A 5,850-nucleotide genomic window follows, 5' to 3' on the forward strand; every position below is an offset into this window, starting at 1 on the left:
GTCCTCGGTGAAGCCCGATATGCTCACACCACAAATTAGAGGCCTCTAGGATCCTTCCTCATTAACGAGCTGTCAGTTCGGTCCATGGACTAGGCCAGCTAGGCCGGGACCCCCTAGTCCAGTACACCGTCACCCACTAATGATGCTAGACACACTACCAGGACGGGGGCTAGGCGAGGAGAATTTTATTCCATCTTCAGGGAGTTACCATTGTCCCACCTTCCTGTGCATGACACAAACGCTAACAAAACTCGAAGAAACATCTAAAAAATCATAGTGACTATTTAATACTAGGACCTAAATTCGAATTTTCGTGAGTTACAATGGCGAGTACTAGTAGTGTATATCAATTTCTCATAAAAATATATCAGAAATAAATGCTACATCAATGCCTCGAATTTACACACTATCATATTATTACCCCCTCGATTCAAAATATATTGTTCTTCTTTATGGTAGGCATACAAATATTAATTACATTAATGTGCTTCAATTGTCACAATGATCTATCACACCTCCATATATATTGCTTTCCTTCATTTTGATATACTCAACTAATATACTACATTAGTGCCTTTTAATACCCATTCAAATATAATAGCAGAGCACAGGGAAGAAATCTGTTTATTTATGGTAGTCAATTAAAGTGCGTGATTTGGGGGAAATATATTATGGCAGGTAATAAATGGCAGAATTTATTACAAACTAGGGAAATTGGGTTATGTTTACCTACCACTTCTTTATGTTCCACTACTAAAGAAATGGTTGAGTGGTATAAATAGGCACCTAGGCCCTTCTATCTTCCTCGCCCAACGAAATTCAGTTCATAGTGATCTAGCCATGGCGATCAAGCATATAGCAGTAACCTTTTTCTTCATCCTCCCGGCCTTTGCTGAGTGTAGTGACGGGGGTGAACCTCCATCTTCTCGTAAGTACTAGTTCTAGCTTTACCAAGTCGAGGGTGTGTCAAGTCTAAATCACCTCATATAGTTTGTTATTTCCTCCAGCAAAAGACACTTTTGGTGAAAGTGTGTATGCGGTACATTGGGACCCCCCTTCAAGTAAGTACTTGTGCTACCTTACCACGTTAAGAATGTGTTAATTCTGAATAAACTCATAGTTTGTCATTTCCTACAGAAGGAGAAGGTTTTGGGGCTAGTGCTTATAAGGTGGATTGGAACCCAGAAGATGCACCTTCTAGTAAGTACTTCTACTACATTACCAAGTCGAGAATGTGTTAGTCCCAAACGAACCCATGGTTTGCTATTTCCTATAGAAGACAAGGGTTTTGGGGGCAAGTGCTTATAAGGTGGATTGGAAACCAGAAGATGCACCTTCTGGTAAGTACTTGTGCTGCCATACCACATCAACTATGTGTTAGTCATGAAAGAACTCATCGTTTGTTAATTCCTCCAGAAGAAAAAGGTTTTGGGGCAAGTGCTTATAAGGTGGATTGGAAACCAGAAGATGCATCTTCCAGTAAGTACTTGTGCTACCTTACCAAGGAGAGAATGTGTTAGTCCTGAATGAACTCATGACTTGTTATTTCCTGTAGAAGAAAAGGTTTTGGGGCAAGTGCTTATAAGGTGGATTGGAAATCAAAAGATGCACCTTCTGGTAAGTACTTGTGCTACCTTGCCACTTCGATAATGTGTTAGTCCGGAATGAACTCATGGTTTTTTATTTCCAGCAGAACAAAAAGGTTTTGGGGCAAGTGCTTATAAGGTGGATTGGAAACCAGAAGATGCATCTTCCAGTAAGTACTGATGTTGCCTTACCAGGTCAATAATGTGTTAGTATTGAATGCACTCATGGTTTGTTATTTCCTATAGAGCAAAATGGTTATGGGGCAAGTGCTTATAAGGTGGATTGGGAAACATAAGATGCACCTTCCAGTAAGTACTTCTGCTACCTTACCATGTAAAGAATGTGTTAGTCCTGAAGGAACTCATGGTTTGTTATTTCCTACAGGAGAAGAAGGTTTTGTGGTAAGTGCTTATAAGGTGGATTGGAAATCAGACGATGCACCTTCCAGTAAGTAGTTGTGCTACCTTACCAAGTCAAGAATGTGTTAGTCCTAAATGAATGTTTACTCGTGGCTTGTTATTTCCAGCAGAAGGAAAAGGTTTGGGGGCAAGTTCTTATAAGGTCGATTGGAAATCAGAAGATGCACCTTTCGGTAAGTACTTGTGCTATCTTGCCAAGTCAAGAATGGGTTAGTCCCGAATGAACTCACGATTTTTTATTTCCCTCAGAATAAAAAGGTTTTGGGGCAAGTGCTTATAAGGTGGATTGGAAACCAGAAGATGCATCTTCCAGTAAGTACTTGTGCTACCTTACCATGTCAAGAATGTGTTAGTACTAAATGAACTCATTGTTTGTTATTTCTTGCAGAACAAAAAGGTTTTGGGGCAAGTGCTTATAAGGTGGATTGGAAACCAGAAGATGCATCTTCTAGTAAGTACTTGTGCTACCTTACCACGTCAAGAATGTGTCAGTCATGAATGAACTCATTGTTTGTTATTTCCTGCAGAACAAAAAGGTTTTGGGGCAAGTGCTTATAAGGTGGATTGGAATCCAGAAGGTGCACCTTCCAGTAAGCACTTCTGCTAGCTTACCATGTCAAGAATGTATTAGTCCTGAATGACCTCATGGTTTGTTATTTCCTGCAGGAGAAGAAGGTTTTGGGGCAAGTGCTTATAAGGTGGATTGGAAACCAGAAGATGCACATTCCAATAAGTACTTTTGCTACCTTACCAAGTTGATAATGTGTTAGTCCTAAATGAACATTTACACAAGGCTTGTTATTTCCCGCAGAAGAAAAAGGTTTTGGGGCAAGTGCTTATAAGGTGGATTGGAAATCAGAAGATGCACCTTCCGGTAAGTACTTGTGCTATCTTGCCAAGTTGAGAAATGGATAGTCCCGAATGAACTCACGGTTTGTTATTTCCTGCAGAAGAAAAAGGTTTTGGTGCAAGTGCTTATAAGGTGGATTGGAAACCAAAAGATGCATCTTCCAGTAAGTACTTGTGCTACCTTAGCATGTCAAGAATGTGTTAGTCCTAAATGAACTCATTGTTTGTTATTTCCTGTAGAACAAAAAGGTTTTGGGGAAAGTGCTTATAAGGTGGATTGGAAACCAGAAGGTGCACGTTCCAGTAAGCACTTCTGCTACCTTACCATGTCAAGAATGTATTAGTCCTGAATGAACTCATGGTTTGTTATTTCCTGCAGGAGAAGAAGGTTTTGGGGCAAGTGCTTATAAGGTGGATTGGAAACCAGAAGATGCACATTCCAGTAAGTACTTCTGCTACCTTAGCAAGTCTATAATGTGTTAGTCCTAAATGAATGTTTACTCAAGGCTTGTTATTTCCTGCAGAAGAAAAAGTTTTTGGGGCAAGTGCTTATAAGGTGGATTGGAAATCAGAAGATGCACCTTCCGGTAAGTACTTGTGCCATCTTGCCATGTCAGAATGGGTTAGTCCCAAATGAACTCACGGTTTGTTATTTCCTGCAGAAGAAAAAGGTTTTGGGGCAAGTGCTTATAAGGTGGATTGGAAACCAGAAGATGCATCTTCTAGTAAGTGCTTGTGCTACCTTAGCATGTCAAGAATGTGTTAGTCCTGAATGAACTTATTGTTTGTTATTTCCTACAAAACAAAAAGTTTTTGGGGCAGGTGCTTATAAGGTGGATTGGAAACCAGAAGGTGCACATTCTAGTAAGCACTTTTGCTACCTTACCATGTTAAGAATGTAGTCCTGAATGAACTCATGGTTTGTTATTTCCTGCAGGAGAAGAAGGTTTTGGGGCAAGTGCTTATAAGGTGGATTGGAAACCAGAAGATGCACGGTCCAGTAAGTACTTCTGCTACCTTACCAAGTCGATAATGTGTTAGTCCTAAATGAATGTTTACTCAAGGCTTGTTATTTCCTACAGAAGAAAAAGGTTTTGGGGCAATTGCTTATAAGGTAGATTGGAAATTAGAAGATGCACCTTCTGGTAAGTACTTGTGCTACCTTGCGAAGTCGAGAATGGGTTAGTCTCGAATGAACTCATGGTTTGTTATTTCTTGTAGAAGAAAAAGGTTTTGGGGCAAGTGCTTATAAAGTTGATTGGAAACTAGAAGATTCAACTTCCAGTAAGTACTTGTGCTACATATCTTATCAGGTGGAGAACATGTTAGTTTTGAAGCAACTCATAGTTTGTGATTTTCTATAGAAAGAAATGATTTTCATGGAAGTACTTATGCGGTACATTGGGATCCAGATCATGCACACTCTTGTAAGTACTTGTGCTACCATATCAAGTTGATTTTTTTTAATATGATGTCTTAGTTTCTTTATACCAGTGAAAAAATGTATGCATTTAATCTCCAAAAATATCATTAGTATGTCAATATTTCTCTTAAACTTCTATTTTAATAATAACAATGCAGCTTCCTCCATTCCTGAAGAACTAGAAAAACACGGACATGTAAAGTTTCAAACTGGCATGTTATTCCTGAAGAAGAATCTACACATTGGCACTACACTGCCTGAAGGAACCATGTTTGCACGAGATGGTGCACCAAAGTCTATTCATTTTTCATCTACTCCATTGGAGTCAAAGTACTTGCCAACCATCCTTTCATACTTCAAATTACCTCATGCCTCGATGAAGGCAAAGTAGGTAGCTGACACCCTTCATTCATGTGGGAAACCGGCTGACAAGGAGGAACCTCACATGTGTTTCTCATCCCGCGAAGCAATGGCAAGGTTTGCCACCAGAGAATTGGGAGTCAGCGGCACATGAGCAGCCATTACAAGGATTCATGGGCATGAGAATCCAAGCTCCATGTATGTTGTGGAACATATCACCCAACTCAGCAGTAACGTGGTGCCATGCCACCTTATGGATTTTCTGTATGAGGTTTTTTTATTGCCATCGGCCAAAACAAGTGCAATCTTTGAGGGTGCAACTCAAGGATTTGAAAGATGGCATGGCGAGTGTGACGACAATAGCCATGTGCCATATGAACACATCTGATTGGGACACACAGTACTTTGAGCTATTAGACAGAGAGCGTGGTGAACCTATTTGCCACTATATGCCTACCGATTACATCATGTTCTATTAGATATATTTAAAGTTGCTGCTAAACTATGTAATGTTGTTATCTGATCAATAAAGCATGCCGAGTGTCCAGACTTTGGTCAAAAATACTTAATCACACCAAGTTTTGAAAGTCTTTGGACTACTACAGACCAACATTTCTTTTATCGCATCTGAAATAACTCTAATTTAATTACCTATGTTATGATGCACTTGAGAATCATTATTTTTGCATCTCGGCCGCTAGGCTGAGCCGTTCCTGCCATATGCCACCAAACCGCTAGTCAAGGAGAGGCAGACCTATGCCTTCTCGGTCGTCCCTGGTGAAGGAGAGATGGATTCACGTCATCCCGACCGCTGTTGGAGGAGATGACTTCAGGAGAAGGGGTCACTGCTAAGTGTTGGCTTGCCACCAGTCCTCCTAACCGTCCTCGCCATCGCCTATACTCCATGGTTCAGCAATACCAGAGAAAAGAGAGACTAAGAGGTGCAGTTGCGAAAGACGGGCTAGAACGGGGTTGAGAGCGAGGTGTTGTAGTTTTATGCTGTTCCGCCGATTTGGAGGAACTGGGCATTCCGGATCTAAGGGGTATATTCCATTTTATGGAATGGGTGCCTTAAGATTCTCTTTCCCAACCAAACAGAAGAACATGTTTCTTGGTACGGGAGAACTGTCCCGTTACTTTACATGTGATTTCACCAACCCATTAGACCCTTAGATACTATTGGGAAGCCTAACTTGACGTGCATTGCCCGCA

The 5,850-nt window shown here is 40.7% G+C and overlaps 1 pseudogene; it reads left to right on the forward strand.

The window, feature by feature from the left end:
• The first annotated feature begins 840 nt into the window (after positions 1 to 840).
• Positions 841 to 5,117, forward strand: LOC125516643 (annotated as a pseudogene).
• Positions 5,118 to 5,850: the final 733 nt, after the last annotated feature.

This window comes from Triticum urartu, chromosome 6 (genome assembly GCF_003073215.2).
Source record: "Triticum urartu cultivar G1812 chromosome 6, Tu2.1, whole genome shotgun sequence".
Classification (NCBI taxonomy): Eukaryota; Viridiplantae; Streptophyta; class Magnoliopsida; order Poales; family Poaceae; genus Triticum; species Triticum urartu.